General features: G+C 41.5%; 1 protein-coding gene across 40 annotated transcripts in view; it reads left to right on the top strand.

Annotated features, from left to right (window-relative positions):
* The first annotated feature begins 16,176 nt into the window (after positions 1 to 16,176).
* The window catches only part of LOC118512827 (glutamate-gated chloride channel), a 108,743-nt gene continuing 100,509 nt past the window's right edge, over positions 16,177 to 24,410 (top strand). For 31 of the 40 annotated variants that reach the window (XM_036057826.1, XM_036057836.1, XM_036057858.1 and 28 more), the window contains exons 1-2: positions 16,579 to 16,676; positions 17,827 to 19,280. The gene's annotated coding sequence lies outside the window, so the exon portion shown is untranslated. The other 9 variants (XM_036057823.1, XM_036057820.1, XM_036057816.1 and 6 more) reach the window with 9 other exon arrangements.

Raw genomic sequence — 24,410 nt, 5'->3', positions numbered from 1 at the left:
CAATTTATTGTGACCAAAATATTTAGCACACGAACGACCAATTTATTTACGTTGCAAAACATCTCATTTAGGTACCGTATCCGTTCTGAATGGGCAATAAAGTGAAGCCAATGCTACGAAAGGCGTGCAATGGTGCTCTCATTAGTTTGTTGATTTACGCTTCCTTTCTGGTGGCTGAGTATGACGAATGGGACGGTTAAACAAGGCAATTTGCGAACGAAGGGGGGGAGGGGATAAATGGTTTATTTTGGTTTACTATTTAAATTCAAAACAATAGACGGTAAGGTCGTCGATTAAGATCGAAATTGCATCAATGAATCTTGGCGGATATGTTTATCGTAAATTGTGATTGCTATGGATTGGGTTTCTACTAGGATCTCTCAAAAATAAATTCCATGTTCTTTATGTAATCTTAGATATTCTTGTAATTCGAGCCCAACAAAGCTGTATTAAGCTACTCTTTACTTCATAACAACCCTCATTACTCTGTCTACTCAATATCGTTTTATTGCCCAGTCTTTACGCACAGCTTCAGTTCCATCTGCCTGAGGCAGTAATCAGTCAGCAGTGACGAAATCGTTTCAGAAATTTCCATTCAGCTTTCGACCGACCGACCCCAAACTGATCCCCACCCATTATCCGAGAATGGTTTGTTTGTTTTGCGGCAGTGAATGTGTAAATAAAAATCTCCTGACCCACCTGACGCCGGCATACGAGGCGGCATCCAGAAAAGAGCCCCTGAGTTGTTAGTATTTCGGATGGGCTAAAAATAGTCACGGCTGTCTTCAACCTCGACCTACTACTACCAGCAATGGTTCCCCCTATCGGCTACTGTTTAATTTGGAGTTTCATGATTTGAGCTTCCACGTACGTGAAACTATGCTTCTTCGGCAAAGATTTATTTCTTGCCCACAATGGACACGTCCCGTTGAAGGGAGCAGCAAATTCGAGCGAAAACGGCTAGACTGTACGAGTGGTCATCTCTCTGGTTTAAAATTTCCACCCCGGAACTGTTTATTCTAAAGCCACACAGCAAAAGCCGGCCTCAAGGGGAACGGATGCGGTAGGTCAGGCAGGGCCAAACACGCGGGGAAAGCGCTAAAAATAGAGAGACATTTCCAAGTCAGAACGCGCCATTACCCGACCCACGCATTACTCGGCAGCACGAATTACTGCAGTTTTTCGCCGCCAACCAAACTGCACATCGGTTTCACATTCGCTTTGAAGGTTTTTCTTCGATCACTCCCCCCTTTCTAATAACAAGTCGATGAGTTAAGTTGCATTTGTTTTCAATAAACTCCAAACATTTCACTAGTGATGGGTTTTGATGGGTTCGATGCGGTGCAATTGTTTCGCGGGGTTTATGGTTTGTTTTCGTGTGACGAAAAAAGCACTTAGTTATCGATAAAACATCAGTGTTCGACGGTGGCGATGCGCGAACTACGGAGAAAACTTCCAGGCTTTCCTGGGAAGGTTGATGGAAGGTGACAACAAGCTGTTGTAGCATGTCACGAGGTTAGAAGCGACGGTCGTCGTTTGATGGGCAGTGGTTTGGAAAGAAGGAGGGTGTTTTGTTTGTTTGCATAATTGTTTGCACGTGCTTACAGAGTCATCAGAGATTACAAAGAACACGGTAGAATATGCAAAAATAAATCATATTCCTAATTTAGGTTTAGTATAGCGAGTAGTAGCTTGAAAGTGCATGTGACGGTACCAACCTTATCCAAGGTGTTTTTGAAAAAAATGTGATTACACAAATAAGAGTCATGGATGTTCAAAAGTTTCCAAATCTTAATTGGAATCTAAGACCTAAGCTTAAAAAGGCCTCAAGAAGGGAACTTTCAACTGTTTAACAGTCAAAACAAGATTTGAAATTAACGGCAAGGTTGATGCGACTTATGCCAAGAGTCTTTGTCATTATAAGCTATGGTGGATTAAGCTTGGAGCTTGGAGGTGCTTAGAAGAATGGAAATGAAAGGCCACTTACACATAACATCTTCTGACAGAGTCAAAATTCAATCAGAGATATTATAGGAGCCCGCTTATAGAGTTCGGGGTTCCAAATGATCGAGTTTCCCAGGACCATACAGCCTATCTGTAGAAAGATACGCCGTTGTCGAACTGAACGGAGCCTGTTGAAAGTTCGGAGCCTCAAGTATCTGCTTTATTTGCTGATACTATTATCTTCCCCTCCTTAATCCTTAGTCCTACCTGTTACGTGCCGCTTTTCATACGGCAGGACCGGGGCTCAAATCCCATCCAGATCGTTCCCCCGTAGCGTGGACTGACTATCCAACTATACGGTATCAATAAGTCTAGTAAGCCAAAACTGGCAGACATGACCTAAGAGCTGCGATAGAAGAAGGAGAAGAAGAAGAAGAAGAGAAGAAGAAGAAGAAGAAGAAGAAGAAAAAAAGAAGAAGAAGAATAGATGATCCACCCCTGGATAGAGCAATCAACAAAGCGTCAATAGTAAGGCCACCTCTTTCTGTAGTATATAACTGAATGTTTTACGTAATTTTTAGATTCACGTAATGAGGATTCTGCCCCATGTATTGCAGACGCAGCTTAATTTTCACCACTGAAAGAAGTAGTTTCTTAAAGATTTGATCGAAATATTTGAGCACGCATAAGAATTTACGTATTTTGAATGGAAGTACTTAAGAAGCGTTTCATAGATATTTGATTCGAATTTTAGGACCGTCTTCAAAATTAGAGATAGAGAAGGTGTACCAACGTTTCAGATTAATGAACATTTACTACCACACCTGTGAAAACTGTTTCCCTTCAGCTGGATTGATGAGGAATATAATTTCAGATAGCATTCTTATGCTTATCTGCTCTTGTCTACACTTTTGGATTAAAACCTTGAGAAAAGATTTACGATCTTCAGCTGTGACTATCTTACCAGAGCTACACACCTCACTTAATACTAGCTACGCTAATGAGAGATAATTAGATAGAATACTCATCGACTTAATTCATACATCCGAAGTTCCGGGAATCAATCAAACTTCTGATGAAGCTAGACGAGATTTCAAGAGATATTTTTTCTCACTTAGGTTGAACGATCTACTTCGTCAGGTTGACTTACACAATGAACATTCTCAGAAGTAACCTGCCGAAACTAATGCCTAAATCGTAATAAAATTCCTTATGGTTTGTTTTAGGCGTTAAACCATTGAATGATAGTAGCATGTTCTTTTAGCTCATACAAACACAAGAACTTGAACGGCTTTTTCCTTGAATATTTGTATCCTACACTGCGAATAGCCAGGATATTGATACGATCGACGTGCAACAATTCGATTGATTTGTTTTTTCCATTTTTAAAAATGGATTTTAATATCTTTTGCATTATTTTTTGGAACATATTTTGCTCTCCTTTTCTCAATGTAACAAACAACCCAAAACACTTTACTTAGTTGTCCTTCCTTAACTCTACCATTGCGGAAAGAAAAAGGCGTTATTTACCTAAAACCATCCTGCACAAAAGCGTGCCACGATGTTTCCACATTGTTCGTGACCTCTCCCACTTGGACCTCCCAACATGGTGAGTATCCTGTGTGGTACACTCGTGAGCATAACGCCGTACGAATACCGGTAAAGAAATTGATTAAATATACAGTTTATGTGTGTTTCGTTTCGTATCGCTGGCATTCGAGGAAACCCCGCGAACGCTCAAAACATGGCAAGAAAATGGGAAGGAAAGTCATCGGGATCGATGCGTTCACTTTAACGTGGAACAACTCGTCAGAGGACGTCGGGAGGACTGCGTCAAAGCGATCCTTTGACCTGGGTGATTGGGTTTTGCCGTGCTGTGAACGCTCGGTTGGTTTTTTTTTGTCGAGTGAAAGCGAACTACAGAAACCTAAGCCAAATCATCGAACTTTATGACTCGGCTCGGTGACGATGTCGATCACCATCCACTCCATAAGCCGTATGAATTTATTTCAATTTTGATTTCCGTTTTCGATGGTTTCGAAGCAGAGCTCCAGCTGCGTGTTTGTGTGTGCAAGAGAGTGAAATTCTTCGCTTTTATTTTATTACCACTGGAAAATGTGTTTCCATGTTCGATGCAACCAACATAATAGTTCTGACTGATTCCTGCCATCCCATTTTTAAGCTCTCTGTATTCTGTATTCGGAAAGCTCACTTTGCCGGAACTATAAATCCGACGTTCCGACGTCGGTTGGCGCATTTTTTTTACTGAGAAGAAAAAATCCTTGGTTGGTGCATAGAAATTTAGTTTCGTTTTTTATTGGAGAGTCGTAAAAAGCGTACCCCGGATTGGTGCGGAGTTCATTCCAGTACTGTGGAAGTAATTCATTGTTGCTTTATAAGAAAAATGAATTTTTGAACCGAGCTCGCAGTGGAATTTTATTTCGCCAGCTGTAACGAACCGAAACCACCCGAAAGCAGATAATGGATGACTTTGGTCGTCCACCGAATGGTCGGTTGGACGTGATTGAAATACGTAATAGATTTAATGATAGACTGACGGGCAGGAGTGCTGGAGTGCTTTCTTACCGCAAGAAAAATATGCACGATTGTTCGATTTATCTTCGGTAATGGTGCACAATTCGTAGCACGATAGATGATGATTGGCCTGATTTAAACAATGGGGTTTTGAGTTTTACGGCAGACGAGCTCTATTTGCGGTGCTCTCCAGTATGTAGAACAGTAGAAGGAACTTGAAATTTAAATTTAAAGCTTAGTGAAATATATTTTATCTCTCGTTCTTGTACCTCGTTCAACGAAAAGCATTTGCTGTACAAAATAATGTCCTATTCCAAAGAACCTACTCTTTTTCTTCATGCCATTAAGCTAATTGCCTCCCCGATACTCTCAATGGCAATTCAAATTGGGCTCAAATGCCCCCGAACTGCTAGCAAACAAACTACCGAGAGACTACGCTTCTCGCAAACGTTACCTCACATCCGAAGGGGTTTCCCATTTGCGACTGCCAATAGGCATCATTCTGCCATTACGATTTCGCTCGATCGGTCGGTCCTTATCGGGCCGGAACGGTAAAGCCGTGAACTTAATCGTTGACACAAATGACAAATGCATGGCGACCGATGCTGCTGCCTTATCGGCGGGAAATGCCGAGGGCGCTTTAATTGTACCCGCGGCACGCCAAGCAACCACCGTCCGCCATTAACGCCCGCTAACCTTCTCCTTGAGGCAGCTTGGGTTTTTGCGCAATTGCACATTTGCGGATTGTCGAATGCACTGCTACGGATTGGGTCGCGACATCGAATTGCTCCCGCATGGCAGAGTTGGAGATCGGGTGGGTTGATGGGGGTACGAATTGCCTCAAGTACGCCGTTCGGCAATCAAATATTGTTCGATGCGTTCTTTAACTGCTTTTTGCTGGAATGGTAGTCAAGATGTGCCACCGATTTCGTTGCATATCTAATTGTACGAACGGGGTCTTTTTTTTGTAGGAAATGAAGGTTAACAAATTTGTCGATAATTAGCTTTACCCTTGAAATTGAAGATCGTAAAACATGGAATCTAGTTTTAGAGTAATGATCATATGGCCCCGCATGATTTGGTTTAGAAAAATGTATTTTTCCGATGATTTGAAAAGAATTGAAGGGCGCTCAGGGTTATACATTCCCTCCCAGATACAAGTATAGAACAGCACAACGAAGAACAGGGGTTCGATCCACTTTAAATGAGCAGTGGAATATTGTAAGTCCGCTGTGGAGGTTAGTAATCATGTAATGGAATTTTGTAAACGTTGCAATGCTTCAGTAGAATTTGTGGTAATTAAAACAACATTTCGGAATAATTTTAACTGCAAGTCCGTTCGAATGATACGGTGTTGGAAATTTAAACAGACGCTCCAATGAAATTTTGTAATTTAACAGTCTGACGGAGTTGAATCAAACTATGTGAATTAGAAAATCAACAGTTGACTGCAATTCCTGATTCCACAGTCGTGCTATAAATCTTTCCTTACTCCATCGTGTCGGAACCGTTTGCCGTATGACTCTGATTTTATAATATTCCATTATTAAGGTGAATCATTTCCTTGAGTATTTCAAAAGGTTCATTATATGGATCGAAACCCTGTAGTGCAGAATTGTTCCGGTAACAAATATTTCAAATTTAGTGCGAAAACAATTTTTATCTTATTTTCTGCACAAACAATGTCAATGAAAACCCCAAAACACCCGAGTTGGTTCTGGGTTACAGGTTTCTCTGAATAATTCTTGACAAAAAAAAAATTGTGAGTTAGATGTTGTTAAACTTTTCTGTTCAAAAAACTAATGGCCAATTTTTTTATTCTTGTGAAACGGTGTGGAAATTTGCCAAATTAACCGATGCAACAATATTTAAATTAAGAGAAAAAGTCATTTTGATTATATTCCTTAAATTTCCTTTTCGCAATTTATCAATAAATAAAGTATTAAAAATTTATGATTATTTTTCACTACCCTTCAAACAAAATAATATGGACAGAAGTTGAAAGTCTCGAAAAGTTTGAAATTTTATAATGCAATCAGTTTATCTATTGGCTCCAAATTACAATATTGTTTCAAAAATCAATTTATCTCAACTCTTTTTGTGAAGATTTACGAAAAATACATTTAAGTGGATTTCAATACTTTTCATTCTGTACTGTTCTTCTTGGCATATTTGGTGAAGGGTTAGCATTGTTTTGTTTGGCTTTTGTTTTCACTTTTATTTTATTTTACTCGTTTTTCGAAATTTATTCCAGTGTCATCGTTCAGTTTTAGTGAAAATTTATGAATTAATTACAATATTCTTTATTATTTAGTTAGGAAATTGCGCTAATTCGTGCATAACTTCTCCGCGTGCCGTAGTGTGAAAGGCTCTTCGAACGAACGATAAACACACCTGGAGCTGCTCCAGCACAACAAAAAATCAAGCCAATTCCATACTGCTTTTCGTCAATCGTCATTCTTCTAGCGTCGTTCATCATTCTTGTGTATAGTGTAAGGACTCTTCATTTGTTGTAGGGCATGAATATCAATACATACACACAAAAAAAAACCCGAATAAAATCAAATGTGGCTTCCCACGGGCCAAAGTAGGAGGCATGCTGGCCCGATTATGTAACCAAATCCGAGGTGCTGTGATTGAGTTTTGCTTCCGTTTCGTTTCGGCCGATCGATTGATTCCCTGAGCTGCCTGTCAGATTCCTTTGCTACACCGTTTGCGTCCGTTGATTGCTGACTGAGGTGTGTGTGTGTGTGTGTGTGTGTGTGTGTGTGTGTGTGTGTGTGTGTGTGTGTGTGTGTGTGTGTGTGTGTGTGTGTGTGTGTGTGTGTGTGTACAGGCACATATCTATCGGTATGTGTGTTTCCGGAAAGATATCGATTATCGACTTCCCTTTTTATAGTGTTTGGCCACGGTTGAGCCAGTTGTCGGTTGTGCCCTGCCCTGGGCGAGCAACCGATGGTAATTCCAACCCCATCCCTTGTCGTCCCGTTCGCCTGCCCTACGATCCCGGTCGAACGGGTCTTAAGCTTCAACCTTTCTTGCCCCACAGCAAATCGGAGTGCAAAGGGGTGACGATATAACAGGTCCCGGTCGGCAAAATTGAAGCCTATATCGAGCGGAACGGTGCCGAATGATTGGGACACGAGCCGGACGTTGCAGAATATTCAAGGAAGGATGAGGAGCCTTTTTTGTTGTTGGTTGAGGCTTGAGGCCCATTGGATTCCATTGGATTGGAGGAGGAGGGCCAACAACAAACCACCGGCTTATGGTTTTTGGTGCTCGGTTGGGAGTATGAGCATGTTGGTTTTGCCTGCTTCGCTGTCTCCTCGTTCTACTCGCCCGGCCACTCGTGTTGGGTGTTGTAGCATATTTATTTTCATTTTGTAGCAATATCAGTATGCAATGGGGATCATACGGGGTGCAACAAATAAGAATTTATTCTGCGCGAAATTGTACCCATAACACGAACGGCTGCTGACTTATTGCATTCGTTTGGGCTCACTGAATTGGGTGGAGATGTTAAGTGTGGTAAAGGTTAAAAAAAAACAGGTAATGTGTTTGTTACTATAATGTAGCTCTTAAAAATGTGTTCTTATTTTTTTTTAGCCATGACAAAAATGCGATCATGGCTATTTGATGAACATCTAACAATCAATAACATTTTTAATTAATTTTTTTTTCAAAACAGCACAAAATGGTTAGCTGAATTCGAATTCGATGATAAGAAACCACCTCATGATCTAGTGATGCAGGAGATATTTAATTAGAAACCAAAACCTTACTTACTGGAGATTGTACTGTATTAGCTGAGGAGGATTTATTAACTTTATAGCTGTGATAATTGGATTCAGATGATTGACCCCTTCCATTGAAGGGGTGATAAATTTCGTAGACAAGATAAACGTTACTATTCAAAACTTACTAGCAGTATCAAATGAAGTCGTTCAAGCAATATTCCTTACGGTGGAGGAACTCACCTCATAATCACTCTGGAGGGCAATCCGGAGGGACCTGCGATCAAAACCACATCCAGATCGTCTTCCCGGTCACAGGACTGACTATCCAGCTACACGGGTAAAACCAGGCACAGAAAGCCAGAAATGGCAGGCCAAGGCCTCTCGAAGTTGTAGAGCCAGCAGCAAAGACCTCTCGAATCTGACTTCGCCAGCGAATAAGAGAATTTATCGGAATTTTTTTTCCAATCTATGCTCAAAATAGAAGAGCAACTGATCCAAACAAAGCCTTCCAGGAAAGGATAGCAATATTTTTTTGTAGAATATTTTATAATCGAAGAATTTGAAAATTGAATAGAAGTAGTAAAGTCAATTTATTTGTTTTACTTTAGACTTAAATGATCTACAATATATCTGTAAGGTAAATAGCATAGAAGTAGAAATGAGAAGCTTCACGAACCTGTTCAAAAATAACTCCAAAAAGCATGTGTACAAAGCCACACTGAGAAAGCTCTTATCACTGTAGAAAATACTTGTTGGTGATCTGAAAATTGGCTAACGGATTGGCAGACGACGGCGCTGATCTGTGAGCGGTAACGAGGATTGTTGCAGCAGGCCAAGACCGCAAAGCGGTTGTAGCGCCTGATAAGTAAGTAAGTAAGATCTGAAAATTTTGAGTCTGAAATTGGACTGGAAATGGGACATATTTATCTAAATAATTGTTTAGCTAATGTTTTGCTACAATCTCCCACCATTTTTTAAATAGTGATTTAAGTCTACCAATTATTCAACTTTATTAAAAAAATTCAAAACATCTGATACTTGGCTCCAAACGGCCCTTACCATTTGATTTACTGCGCGATATTAAACAGTAAACAGTTCGTGTTCCATGTAAACCCTTTCCTTTTAACAGGCCAAACCTTCGCTTGCCTACCCACTGCCACCAACCCAAACAACCGCTGGCCAACTTTGTCATTTGCTTACCAATGGCTAATGGATGCGGGGTTCGTTGCATACGTAACCCGGAAATGAAAAGGTCCAACCCCCGTTATCGGAACCTAATGAAATACCGAATCATGCCCGAAGCCAGCAGGGCGACATGAAACCCGTACCCGAAGTTCAACGGTTTTTGGATGAATTATAATCACATTTCGTTCGCCCCAGTCCCAATATCCTTGCGGTGTGTCAGTAAACGGAAGCCGAGAGAAGAATGGGGGGGGGGGGGGAGAGAGAGAAAAAAACACCAACCCAAAGGACGTGGTCGAATGGACGTTGTTTGGCGCTTACCATAAATGGCCCCCCTAACCCCGTGTTTTCGAATGGATATTCACGATCTAGCACGACCTACGTTCCTTCCTCGTTATGATGCTAGGTCTTTTGGGCCGTACTGTGTGTGTGTTGGTGCTTGGACTCTTGTTATTCTCCCGCTTCTTCATACACTTCCCAGCCCAGGAAAGGGTCAAGGTTTACAGGTATCTTGTTCCGTTTCGCTGGCACGATTCGTCATCGGCCCTCGAGGTGGAATGGGAAAAATTATATTTTGCTCAACATGCGAACGAAAAACGGTGTGTGTAACGAGCCTAACGCACGCCAATCGGTTCGGTTCTCGGTGGTCCAGAAAATCGCTGCTGCTTCAAAAGAGAACGCGTGTGGATAAGAATGGCCACCACCAGTCGGGCAAGGTGTTAAGGGAAAATGCGATGGATGGTGTATTTCCTTCTGTGGTTGGCCTTGAGCGCAAATATGGAAAATTGTTGCTGCAGCAGTCACTGGTGGTGCAACAGTAATTTAAAAATTCGTTCCAAAAGAAAAGTAATAAAAAAAATCATACATGACACACCGATTGTGCTACCACACCAGGGTAAAGGTATTTTAGACAAATAGTCTCCGAGAAGGAGAGACGATAGTCTATCCGTCTGGTGGAAAAGCTAACAGCTGACGTAGGGTTGCGTTTAGTTAGTAACGATTTTTCCTACCGAGCGCCATTCAGTCGCCCGTTTTTGAATGCATCAATTGAGTCAATACGGCAAGGAAAAAGGAGGCCAGATTTTCTCTTCTAATCGGATGAACAAAGGAATGAGAGAGAGAGAGAGGTTAAAGGAAAGAACCACCAGCAATAGGTCATACTTTCCCAATGGGTTGCATCTTATTCCGTGGCATTCTCTAAACCTTGCGCTCTCTGTTCGTTCTAGCTTGCTATTGACGCCTCTTTTAACATATTTTCCTCTTTTTTTTGTTTGCAACTGGTTAAAATTATAACCATTTTTCTCCGCTTTTTTCCATTGCACCTTAAAAATAAAACACCAGCAACAGTTTTCAGACCCCGGTTCATCGTGCAGCGAAGGACGGTCGGTGCAAATTTTACAAGCTTTCAATATCCGTACCCGGTTATCGGTGCTGTCATACAAATTGGTTGGGAATTAAATTTGACTGCCTGCCAATCAGAAAGCTAAATGGTTCGGTGGTTCGGTGGTTCGTGCAAATAGTTTTCTCCTATTGGTGTAGGGTTATACGGGACTACATTTAATGCGGCGGCAGTATGCAGCAACTCGGGGTGTGCCTTATAAATCAATCAGTGCAAAATAAATAGCTTATGCATCGGAGTGTTAGGATTGCAGTGGTTGGGGAATAGAGGGAAAAAATGGGAACTTTATGCTAGTGTGTGAATAAGGAAATTGGAAAAATGCACCATTAATTGGTGCTATTTGGGGTTTGATTCATTAAAATAACGTCTCTTCCGATTCAATTGAGTAAGAATTATATTTTTAATGCTGTTGATTATGTGAAGATGGTTTAATTTCAACATTAATATACTGTCTGGTTTAGTTACAGTTTAGAGTACAGCAAATGTTGTACTCTAAAGATGATAGCGAGATGAAAAAAAAAGGTTTTGCACTGAAAAAGGTGCATCGGATTCATATGATTATCGTCTGTCGTTCTAATGTTTATAATGAAACTACAGCTAAATTGATAGATCATATGTGATTCAGACGATCACATATGAATATAGCCACAATGTAGAGAAGGTAATTACATTGTCTATTTCTGCTTGATGCCTTCGATGATAGTTTGGGTTAGGATTCTTGCAAAATAACCTTTGCTTTTTTGGCCTGTCGGGAGCCGAAATAGGCAATACTTATCTAGATATCATCTTAACTTTGAGACTTGTCAGCTCTTCCTGGGGACGATCATTTAACAAGTTTTGGAGTCAGTGAGCTTAGCTGCTCTAGGTCACCGATGGGGGCATATGATGAAAAGAATTGGACTAATACTCGTTAGACGATCAAGAAGGGCGACAACGAGGGCAACACGTTGAACGAGAGTTACAAGGCCAAGCATACGACATCTGATCGTGTAAGAAGGAGCAGAGTAGATTGCCAAGGTTGTTTCTGGTTATTATAGTAAAAGACCTCCTGAACTGGTCGATGCGATCAATATCACTTGCTAAAGTGACTTCAGTAAACCTTACAAATAATAAGAAGAACGTCCTTTGGACACTAGAGGCGATTTTCTGTAGCTATACGGTTCACTCAGCCTACAGTCTTCCTCGACCTACTGACTATTGAGTTTACGTGGTGGGAGCGAGGCTTCTTCAATGACGTGGTGGATACTACAACCTCGAAAGGTCCTGGCCTTTTGGTGACTTGATTTCACGGAGCATAAGGTTCAACCTTAGATGCACGGGGAGGTAGTCTGGATGGGTTTTAAACTCCAGTTCAGCCGTGTGAAGACCGGTGCCGTTGTATCCTCAGCTGTTGCGAAGTTGTGGATCTGCCCAGAGTCAGTATTTTGTCAAGACAATTGCCCCAGTGCTCTATGGGAAACACTTTCCCAGCGGTTTACTAGCCAAGGAAGATACTTCTGATTCTGCATTAAAATAATAAACAGTTTGTGTGTGTACCAACATAGAAGCAAAATATATCCAACAGTCATTTAATCATTTGACCTAGTTTCTATCGCATAATCACAACCGTACGTCATCTCTCACGAAATAAATTGTAATGTAATAAATCAAGGAATGCGATTTTCACATCAGCTCACAGTAAAACGCTCTCTCTCTCACACACACACACACACACACTGAACTTAAACTTCCCAACATCCCAAACGAAACTAAACACACACGGACGGATAGCAATTACCTTAATCGCTGGCGTTAACCATTTACAATAACACCCAGCGGATAACAATACCCATTCGCGTCGATCGACTCGCCCGACACAGCATCGGCGACACCCACACACACACACACTTTATCATCCGGAAGCCCGTCGTTCCAGCATTTTGCTACGTGCCCCATTTACCGTGTGGCCATTGCAAAACTGGGTTCCGACTATCGTGCCCAACTTCATTTTCATCGTTTTTTTTTGTTTCTTTTGTGCGCACTGTTGCTTCAACTGTACATGTGGATTTTATCATTCGTATCCTTTTTCCTGTTTCGAACAAAATCGAGACTAGTAGGATGTATGGCAATCAAGAAACTGGTTCCGTACCGTGTTCCGTTACCGGTGCCCAATCGGTGAGAGCGGAGGCTTAATTTAATAAGACACGTTAACATTCACCGTAGTGTGTGGCTGCCCGTGCCGCCTGTACCACCCCCGTGTCGCCTGTAGGGGGGTTGGGAACGCTCGAAAGCAATTAAAAGTCCCAACATCGTCAAAATCGATATTTATTTCGGGAACAGTGTTCGTTCGTTGCCTGCTGCTTCCATCGGTACGAAAGCTCTCCGAGTGCTGGTGGGATCGGATTAGGAGATGTGGCCAGGATGTGTTTTTTTCCCTTTCGGATTTATTTAAAGATAGATCCAACCGTTCACGATCACATTCGTCTCCGGTTTGCACAGGTGACGCAGGTAGCTCGAAGCTTTATACTCGTGTGTTTTATCATTTCCATTTATTACGGACTGGTAACAAAAGTGTACAGAATGTTTATTTGGGATGTAAATTTCTAATTCAGTTTTCTACGTGTACAGGTTCTCTCGACTATTAATATTTTCAATGCGTTAATAGCCTTAGGAAAATAATGAAAACCCTCACACCCTCAACCACACACAGCAATTTTATCCATCACTCTGTTTGAGTAAAGGTTAGCAGAAGCTCGGTGCTAACCGGTGGATAATAGATTAATCAATAGTACTGCTGTCGTGTTGCGCCCTGAGGTGTAAATTATTGGTTATGGAAACGAAAACTTTCATGCCAGTGCTCACAACCTGGGACACGTTGTTTTTTTTTTTTTTTTTTTATAAAGGAATGTGGAAAATGAGGCAACTATTTTAGAATTTCTGGCAAAAATGGTCTGTTGCTATACAGTGCGACACATAATTATTAGATTTTTTTTAACAGAATCCTTTGGGGTGACTGTTGATATGCTTTACATATTTAAAATTTTAAGTATAAATAATGGCCTTGCGAATTTGTTTATTTTTTTTTCGCACAAAATTGAAGGCTTATTTTAAATATTTCTTTGTTCAGGCCGTCCCAAATGAATAAAGGATATTAATTTTTTCTAAATGCTGTTCTGCTATAAAACTGCTTCTTCGAGAGCAGGCCTAGCACTTTGCACTGATAACTTCCTTAATTATAGTACTTATCTGCTAATGGATGTTCAGTCCTGTACACAAAGACATAATCTGAAAATTGTCGAACGCAAACCCAGTTTATGTGATAGTTTTGCCTCATTCTATCACATAGGTTTCAACTTTAATTTAGGTTTAGTTGTTGCATTAGTGAAAATATAAATTTCAATTTTTATTTATTTATTATGAAGAATGACGACGCTGTATTTTCGGGACATTTTGGGCTTATATTTTTTTAATTTCCTAGGCATTTTCTCCTTGGATGTTGTCTTATCTTGGGGGTGTCCGGTTACAAGTGTTGAACACGATATAAATGGTCTTATAGTTGAATGGTTTAATAGTATAAATATGTATATTCTTATAACTATACCACGCAGTGTATCGCTTCAAATGTATTTCATTCGCATGAGTATCAACTAATGTAATGGATTTTGTTGTTGTTGAGTGTAGTGTTTTCAATGCTTATATTCTTATTTTTATTTTTTTACTTACTGTGGGGACATTTTGTTAAGACAATAGTGAAAATTTCCAATTTAAATTGAAAGTTGAACATGAATACTGTACTTAACGTCTATAACAAAGAACTTCTAATCGACATCTGGAAACCTTTAAATCCAAATCAAGCCCTCTTCTACTTAACTTTCACAAAAGAAAAGCTGACAAATTTTGAAAACGAAATGTAGTAAAATTGACAGATGGTAGCACACACATACAGTGAAAAAAATCCCCGACAAAACTTGGAAGAGCAACGCGCTTTAAGGGAGGCATTACAAACGTTACGAACGTCAAAGTTGTTCTGCTTCTTGTTTCAACTTTCCAATCAATTTCTCGTCTACAGCAAAGAAGGAAACCATTTCCCTCCCGGTGAAAGGATACGATGGTGAGCGATAAAAGTGAGCCCACTCGCCCGGTTTGTTACACCCTTTACACAGAGCCAGGACAGGCGTTGATAGTTTGTGTTACTTTTCAATAGTTTTTTCTACACCCAACTCAAACCCCGGCACACCCTGAGCTTACAACGGCAGGTCCGATTCGCGAAAGGTTTCCGTTTATGTGTTCGCTTCGCATGCACATCCCATACCACTATCTGTTTTTATTGAATCGATTGTAGAAAATGCAACTGTGTGAAAGAAGGAGTTGTTGTTTTTTTTTATCCTTCCAATTTTTTCACTCCATTTTCCTCTTCGCGATTGTTTTTCTATCGCTCCGCTGTGAATCGTTAATATTTTATCGCTGCGCTACAAAAAAGACAAACCAAACCTCGTGCCGGTAAAAACAAAGTACAGGCGCAACGCACACAAACACACCCCGTGCAAAAAGCTTTGCGGTTGGGAAAAGCTTTTCCTTAACTTTCCATCCAAAGTCACCGTTCTTCGGCGTGCGGGAACGGACAACAATCAACAAGCCGTATCGCCACGGGAGTTTTCCGAACTGTGCACCGGGAATGCCGGTTTTCGGTTCGCTTTCGGCAGCAATCATATGCGGCAGATCGGTTCGTTTGTGCTGCTGCTGCTCACCACTTAACCCTTGACCATCCCGTGCGTGGAAAACCTATGGCAGGAAAGCAAAAGCAGAAGAACCGGAGAACTTGAACCGAGGGGGTCATCATCACGCTCTGGGGTGCATGCGCCATGTTGTCGCAATTCGCATTTTTCCGACGGCGCGTGCTGTAATGTCAATAGTGAGTGACTTTTTTCTATCCCTAACGAGTGAGAGAGAGACCGTTGGAGCTCACTTTCTCCTTCATGGTGGAGCTCACGACTCCCATGCTGAGTTACCCTTTGTTTCGCTTTACCACCACAGCCCAGGGGTGATCAGAGAGTGAAGAAAGCAGTTTGAAGTGTATTTCTCTCCACCGAACGCAGCGCCCCCTGTGGGCTGCTAAACGAACCATCACAGCATAGCAAATGCTCGCGTGAAGGTAATTTTGCGACACAGTTTTATTTTTGTTTCTCTAATCAAAAATTTTTTTCTTTCCCCCTTTTTGCATGCCGCTACTACACTCACCACGTGGCACTCAGCTCGGCTGAAGCTAGGGGAAGCGTTTGTGAGCGGACACTCATCTCGATCGAGCGCCGCATAGCGAACGGGCAGTACTCACGTTCGTGATCTCGTCGCCGATTTTTTGTGCAGTTACTTGCTAGCGCATTCGACGTTACGCTCAGTGCGTTGCGGATTTTCACCGGAAAAACATCGACACGCTCGGTACTACGTTCGGTGCGGTAGTTTTGGGGTCGAGCGTGTACGAGAGTGAATAAGATATTCGATTAAGCCTTTTTCTTTTAAACGTTTGAAATTATTTCTCAATTTACTTAGTGAACGTTTTAAAAAAGGAAAATAGCTCCTAGTGTATCATAGTGTTGCATCGGTTATGTTCCTTTCCCATACACCACGATCTGCTAGCCCTCCATCAACATCCTTACCATCCTCCGGGTTTGGCTGTGGGTTACCGTCGGCTCCGTGTCGTGCTTTTGTTTAGGGGAAACCCGAGCGCAAAAAGGACCCGAACGGGGAGGATTGTCACACACAAACGTAGCCCGCATTCGACGTTACTGGCTCGTTACTGACCGGCACTCGCTCAGTCGGCCGAAGGAACTCGTTGCAGGCGTTCGTAGTATGCGCAACAAACGGTAGGCAACGTGTCCTACAGCCGGAACAGTGAAGAACGTGTACGTGTGCTTGTGTATTTGTGTGTGTGTGTGTGTGTATATGGGAAGGAAAAAGAGCGAGAACAAAGATCTCTACCGATCCAGAACGTTTAGTATGCGTTGTTGTGGTGTTTTTTGAAGTGGAGTTTAAGGAACCTAAGTGCACACACGAAAAAAAAAATATATCTCTCCAAGGATACAAAGAGAACCAGTGTTAACAAAGTGTTATAGGAAGCAATTTTGAATGTGCTATAAAAGTGGCAATTAATTTTCATCGCAGGCAGACACACATTACAAAGCCTGAGTGCTGATGACGATCGAGCGTAACTTCAACCATAATCGAAACAGTTATTTTTCACGGGTTTTTTTTTGTGTCTCAGTGTGTTGCGAGTGTAAACGAGGTTCAAGAATTACATAATTTGCTGCAAGATGTGTGAACGAGACGCCGATAGCTGCAATTCGATACTCGAGACAGTAGTGAGAGACGAAGTAGGAACATTTTTTGTTATTAAAAATGCTTTGAAGTTTATTAGAAATCGCAAGGAATAATTAAGGGAGCGACGATTGTTTAAATGTGATTTTAAATAAGTTATTCACAATTTACTTCCTTGCTTCCTTGTTTTTATTTTGCAAATGCAATTTTTTAAACTTTTATAAAAAGAATAATTAGATACTAGGAAACATTCTGGGAATGTCTTGTACCTTTAAAAGCTTTTCTAATGAACCTTCAAATTTGCTATTAGCGATCAATAGATCGGAACATTTCAGTGCTGAATGATCGGATAAGGGTATTCAAAATGATTTTGTTTTACTGTTCAACTGTGCTTCAATTTATAATGGAATTGGTTACTAAATAGCTAAACTTTTCTTTTGTTCGATAAGATTGGGTCAAGCAGCTCAATTAGAAGTGAGAGTATATTTTCTTCCTAACCTTTGGCAATTGTTTTGATATTGAGCGAGACAGTATTAAACGTTTCCTTTGAACAGTTTACGATACGATTACGTTACATTAGATATTGATTTGTTTGAAGTGTTTTCTACGTTTTAACAATATCTTTTGTGCATGGGAAGTATCTTCTCTAAATTTATATGCAAATTTAAGGCAAAATTAAGCTCATCCTCATTTAGTTTAGCCTTGTTCAAACTAATGACCTCATGCGTGCATTTACAGTTGATCAACCCTCGCTGTGGCATTCGTCAAGGATCGTGAAGTGTGGTTAAATTTCCAGCCAGACAGTTCTGTCACAAGGACCTTCGAAACTGTCCGTCTGTGCTTCTGTGTGTGTGTATGTGCACCAATAAAAGCCCAACCGAACAGCAGCATCAACAACGGCAAGAAGCGGAAAACCCCGACTCACAATTGAAAAGCCGCAAAACCGCTGCGGTCGAAGTTTTCCTTGTGTTGATTTTCTTAGTACCAGAAGAGCGAGAGAGAGAGAGAGAGAGAAAGAGAAAAAAAACCAGCGGTGCAACCTCGAGTCAAATTTTCGGCAGTTACCGGCGACTAGTGTGTCGTGACGACCTTTGTGCATGTGAGTGTTTGTGTGTGTGTGTGCGTGTGCATCCGCGAGTTTGTGTGCTTGTCAGCAAGTGTGCTCGGTGTGTGCTCGGTGCATATGTGTAGGTTCGTTTCGAAACAGCGGAGTTCTAGATGGGCCAACGACTGGTGTGTTTGTGTGTGTTTGAGTGTGTGCGTGCGTGTGCTTTCCCGTCTCTACTTCCGCAAGGGGTAATTTTGTTGTGTAAGGCTTCGGTGTAGTGAATTTTTCGCCGTTTGGTTCAGTATCGGAAGCCGAAAAAGTTCATCACAACAGAAAGCGTCAAGGTCCACGAGCTGTGCGAAAGGACGATTCCCCAATCGAAGAGCCGGGACGAGTAAAGTTGAAGTTCTTTAGAAAAGCGTGAAAATATTATGTTTCGCTGTTCCCGCAAGATCACGAACAAAATAGCATGAAAACACCGTTCTGACCCGTTAACGATCGCGTGTGTGTTAAAGTGAAGCGAGTGAAACATATTCTAAGTAAAAACGTACTTAGAACGAAAGGATACGAGCAAGAGCATCCGGAAGAAATCGATACGGCTACCAGTGGATGCCCGTCCTCGGGTGTGTGTAAGCGAGAAGGCGAAACCGATTCCGCTCACGAAAAAGTTTTGAAAGTTTTCAACTCAACAGCAGCATCAACGACGGCTGGTGTGAGTGTGTGGAACATATTTGTGTGCAAGTTAGAGCGCAAGAGAGAACGAGTGAGCGATAGAAGCCGCTAGGATTGCAGTTTTTCGAGCATTGCCGATGTGCAGCTAGTGAAAGAGTGGAGTTTTTCGGCGTGGTGTGCTGTCCTCGCGAGACCGGAGTGGTTTCTTTTCCTAGTGGAAAGTGTTTTGTGCTTTTTGTGTGTGCCTGCTGCGTGGAAGGTTCCATTTCCGGATGGAGTCATTTATGTGTGCGGTTTAGTGTTTGTTAGAGGCCAGAAGGTTGACCGTTGAGTGAAACGTCGGTAGACGAAGAAGAGTGACAACCGTTTTGAGACGGAAGATACGGCTGACAGGACGGGGGTAACGAACTGTGGCGCTCTAGCACAGGACCAACCGGGGACCAAGTTGGACGTCCGATCGAATGCAGAACACGTAAGTATTGTACACTTGTAGTATGAATTAAGTGTTCCATTAATGATGCACATGTTTTGTTCGACCATATGTTAACTCAATTTGAACAATTTGAGTTTCAATGAAACTCAATTAAAAAACTCAATTTGAAAGCTTACACTAACATTTAAAAAGGTGAAAGTGAGAGAAAACTTCTGAAGACAAAAAAATATTGTCAATGTTTTAAGTATTTTGCGTAGCGTTTTATTTTGACAGAATGGTCACAATTTTCTTTATCGTTGAAAATTTAAGCATTTATACATGCATCATGATCTAAATGGTTTTTTGATATTGCATACATTAGATTGGATATAACAATTTGAAAACGTTGCGTCGAAACATTTCATCAGACGATATTTTCATCTTCATCTATTATGTCAGTTATTGACTTTCTTAACTAGTAACATTTGGCTAAACATAATTTAATTCTGCACTTGAAATGTGCTCAAAAGATACCATATGACTAGGAAGCACATGATAACCTGGGTCAAAGGAAAGAAGGATTCTCGATGGAGACGCCTGGTGTTTGATGATTAATGAATTCTACAAATGGAAAAACAATCAACATAAAAATTGTCTGCAATGGTGATTACAGGTGATCTGAAAAGTCTCTGATTAGTGGAGTCACTCTTTCAAACGATAGAAACTTGTATCAAATCCCAATAGAACGGTTCCCCTGTAGCGAGGACTTATTATTCTGTTCGGGTAATATTTTAAGTAAAAAAAGGCAGAAATGACAAGCCAAAGTAAGAACCAACCGATTGCTAACAATTTTCACACAGAAACTTTATATAGTTGAAATCTTGTAGCTCCTGTTTGTGAAATGAGAATTTATTTTAAAATTTTGATTCGTTTTTTATAGTTTTTCTCAAAAAACTAATATTTAAAAGAAAACAAAACACAGAGTTGATTAATGCGTACATTTTGTTGCATAAGCTAGGTTTATGTTTATCCAGTTAAATTTCAAAGCTGAAATATTAAAAAAATTACTGAAACAATACCAAATATTGTATATACAACCAAATATTGTATATACAAGCACTTCTGCAAATGATCAAGTTGTACCATCGAACCTCACGCACACTTTCCCCAAAAAGTACACCCATCAGGCAGGTATTTAAACATCACAATAAAATAAGAATGGGTGACATTTAGCTTCCCCTACTCTATCACCGCCAATCGTTTCCCATGCCCCACCGAAACCTTCCCCAGCTCTGCCCCAGAAAAAAATCATATTCACATTCAGAAGCCCGAGCATGTAATGAAAACAGCGACCAGCCAGTCAGTTAGCCCCACCGCTGTGTGTGACGGTGTTGCGAAGCCGTACGCCGTTAAAATGTCGCATCGCAGCTTCTTTGCGTGTGGCACCGCACACATGTGAATGTCAATAATTAAAACAACAACCAACCAAACCAACCAAAAAACAAGGTACAGCTAAAATAACGTACAACCAGCGTGCAATGGTTGTATCCTTTGCATGTGGATAGCACAGTACACACCACCATTCAAACAGAATGTGCGAATTTCTCTGGGAAGAGTGGGGCGGACGGAGTATTTCAACATTTTCCGTAGCGAACGGGAAGAAAGGTAGCAGAGCAAGCTAGCTGACGGAAAATAAATAAAATCAAATTAACTCATACACTTAATCCGATTTGTCGAGTTTTGGAAGTTCGGGTCTGGTATATATATTTTTTTTTGGGCGAATATGCTGGTGGATACATGGGTGAGTGTGAGTGTTTGGTTGGCTTCAAAAATTGACAGCACTGTGTGCATTAGGGTGCAGCTAACCAATTCCAAGCGTGTTTGTGTGAGGAGGATGGCATCGTTGTTTTAGATGGTTAGGAAACCATTCTGTTAAAGCGAAAATGGGCTTTATTTGAACGTAATTTTCCTGTTTTAAAGCCGCCTTAACGCTTAAAGATGTTTGAAAACGAACAGCAATACCAAAACAGCTTAACATGAACACTTGCTCACTACACCCTTTAAGCAAATCCCACTAAACCCAGTTGAAGCCTTACCAATGAAGACGTTTTACACAAATACCGTAGGACAACAGTTGCCGTTTTCGGTATCCCGCAGGGATTAAACATTGTATCGATTTAACTGCATTTAGTTGTCGGCTGCACCTGTTCAGTTGCAGTAGCTCCGTGCCGGCCACCGTCTCGGGCGTGCGGCAAGAAACAAGGGGTTCGATAGGGCACGTGGCAAGGGTGGGCATGCTTTCACCTTCACAAATCGGATTAGTTCCAGGTGATTTATGAAAGAGTCTTACACGCGTCTTATCTTACGGATCAGGTCGGCTTGGATGCAATTGAATTAAATCGTTCAACTGTGCACTTAGCCTACCGTCGGTGGTGGGTTGCCAAGAACTGCCCCTCGTCCTGGGAGGCAGAGATCGGAGCAAAGAAGGGTAAAAGGAGGGAAGACGCAGGGCAAGTCAATTTCCTTCATTGATCATCGACACCGCAAGGGATTTTGGGCTTATTTATGATTCCGTAGTCAGAAGCGGATTTATCTAATGTAATGGAAAAAGCTTTCCCCTTTGCATGTGCACGGGCGTCATCGCCCTCCATCTTGCCCGGGCCTAAGGGCGATTGCTGGGCTCTTTTTTTGGCAGTGGTTCAGCAACAGTTGCCGTGGCCGCGAGAGATGGCACCAACGCAACGCAACAGTTATTTATGTTTATTTTAACCACGCAACTAACGCCGGCCCTGGCACAAACGACAGACCGTACCCCAACGGACGACGCCTTTATTGTTACCCACATAGGGCTTTGGCATGTGTGTGTGTGTGTGTGTGTGTGTGTGTGTGTGTGTGTGTGTGTGTGCATTTGGTTGCTGTTGCACCTATTGCACACTATTTTTGCATGCATGCACCCAACACGCCCTGTGTCGAAACTATCAAGGGCAAGTTCCGCTGTAAGGTGGGCAAGAATTTTAAGGTTCATTTTTTTCCTCTCTCTCTCTCACTGTCTCGTTCGCTTTCACGGTCATCCGATACGAAAGCGAAGGTATGGTAGCGGAAAGAAAGTACATTTCGAAACAGTGTGCTCGGTGTGCTCGCCAAAGGACCGTGCCCGGTAGGAAGAGATTACAACACTGTTAGACGGTACACCGTTTTCGATGCCAAGGCGATCGAAAAATGGAGACGCCTGGTAGACGAATTTGTTTTTCGGGTGAAGGACAATGCATGCGGGGGATTAGAAGCATGAAAAGCAGCGAAGGGATAGCCGGGAATTTGATTTAATTAAAATAGGGCGCATAATGGCATGGTACAAAATGCATGGGTTTTGTTTGATAATGTTACCTGTGCGTGATGCAGTGATACGAGTTTTTATCAGAAAAGTGCATTATAAAATGCAATAGATCTTATTATGTACTCTGTCAAATTTGATTGAAATTTTTTGTACATATAACTGTAATAAAAATATTGACAATTGAACAAGAAAGCAGTGTGCAGTATGGCCAGTTCGTTTAAAATTAAAAAAACGAATAAGAAGTAGCCAAAATAAAAATTAATGTTTTGTAAGAAATCTCGATTGAATGGCGGTCGCTCAAAATTATCTTAAAAATACTTAAATACGTTAATCATGCGCAATTCAGAAGCAAAAGAACGCCTGTATTCTTATGAAAAAATCAAAAATAGCCGTCTTGCTTTAGTTCCACGCAAATATTTATTATTTAAGACATAATCAAATGCATTGTCAAAAGAAGTGCCTCTTTCACCAAACATGAGCGCAGCACACACACACACACACACACACACACACACACAGTTTCACTCAGGAAAAAGATCCTCTTTGCAGCACTTTACATACAATGCTCACATGCTCACAAACACCCGCAAAAGGTACTATTATTCAAACACTTTATTTCTCTCCATCTCACAATAATCCGTACGAGCGTTTGATAGTTTATGTACCCCGTCGAATGTTTGCTCTCGTGCGCCGAATGTCTTGGGACACATTCAGAACGCCAACAACACAGTTCAAATTTCGCATCCAAATGGCAATAACAAAGTTCAGCGGAAAAACAGACACACTCTCTACACACATGGGTTTCATTGGTTCCATCCCGAAAAGCTTGCTCTGGACCGAGAAAACGGAATGGGATCAAATTTTCGAGTGGAAAAGCTTTTGAAACGCGATGCTTTGCATGTTTTTTTTTCGGAGCGGCCGATACGCATCTAGGAGGCCACCGTGAAGCCAAAATCAGTGTGGCGCGTTGATTGTCCCCTCCGCCGTAGACGTGGGGCTGTCGTTTTGTTGCCGGGCATACAGCTGCGACCGTATGAAATATTCAAAGACGTAAGTCGCTCGTCTGGCGTTCGGTTGGTACGGTGGCCAAACGTCTCAGAATGTTTACACCATTAAGCGGATTTTGCTGCTGCAGCTTCCACTGAGTCGGTGTGCCTGGACTTGGAAGGATGGGATAGTGCTCTGTATTGCGTGTCGGAAAACGAGCGTAAAGGGAGTAAGAGGCAGGATAAAATAGTCCTTTGTCGCCAGCCGATCCGAATCGCTTTTACAAGTGAGTCAACGGTCGAAAAGGAGATTCCTTCTTTTTTCGTAGCATGAGTTTGCTGAAATCACAACCGCTTTCGAAACGCACAACAGGATCCTTTTATGCATTTAAATGGGGCATGGTAAAGGTATGTATAGTACGGCGTTCGAAGTGGTTTCCGAAGGAAAATCGGGAGACGCCGAATGGCCTTCGTTCGTTCCTAAAGCAAACACGCTTTAGCGCAAGTTTCGGTGGTTGTTGTGGTTGGTGAATGTTTTAATCCCAGAGCACAAATTCGGGAAAACTATATGAATATTTGCTCCCTGTTTTATTTCGGATGGTACCCGAATTCGAGTTTAAATTAATTTGTATAATTTGTAATTAAAAACTTTTGGAAGCAATTTTTAATTATTTAATGTATAGAATTGTTCAATCGATAAGGATAAAAGAGAAGATCCCTGCTTAAGTTGCGGTAGGATAATCGAAGCGGAATCCATTAACATAATCCACCGAGTTGATTTCAAGCATAAGAAATCGGATCACAAGCAGAACGGCGGTTGTTTTAGATACATTCCTCTTCATGTTGGACACCTTCAGCTGCTCTAGAACA

Source organism: Anopheles stephensi, chromosome 3 (genome assembly GCF_013141755.1).
Source record: "Anopheles stephensi strain Indian chromosome 3, UCI_ANSTEP_V1.0, whole genome shotgun sequence".
NCBI classification, from domain to species: domain Eukaryota; kingdom Metazoa; phylum Arthropoda; class Insecta; order Diptera; family Culicidae; genus Anopheles; species Anopheles stephensi.
The sequence above is the reverse complement of the archived record's forward strand: the minus strand, read 5'-3'. Positions and strand labels throughout refer to the sequence as shown.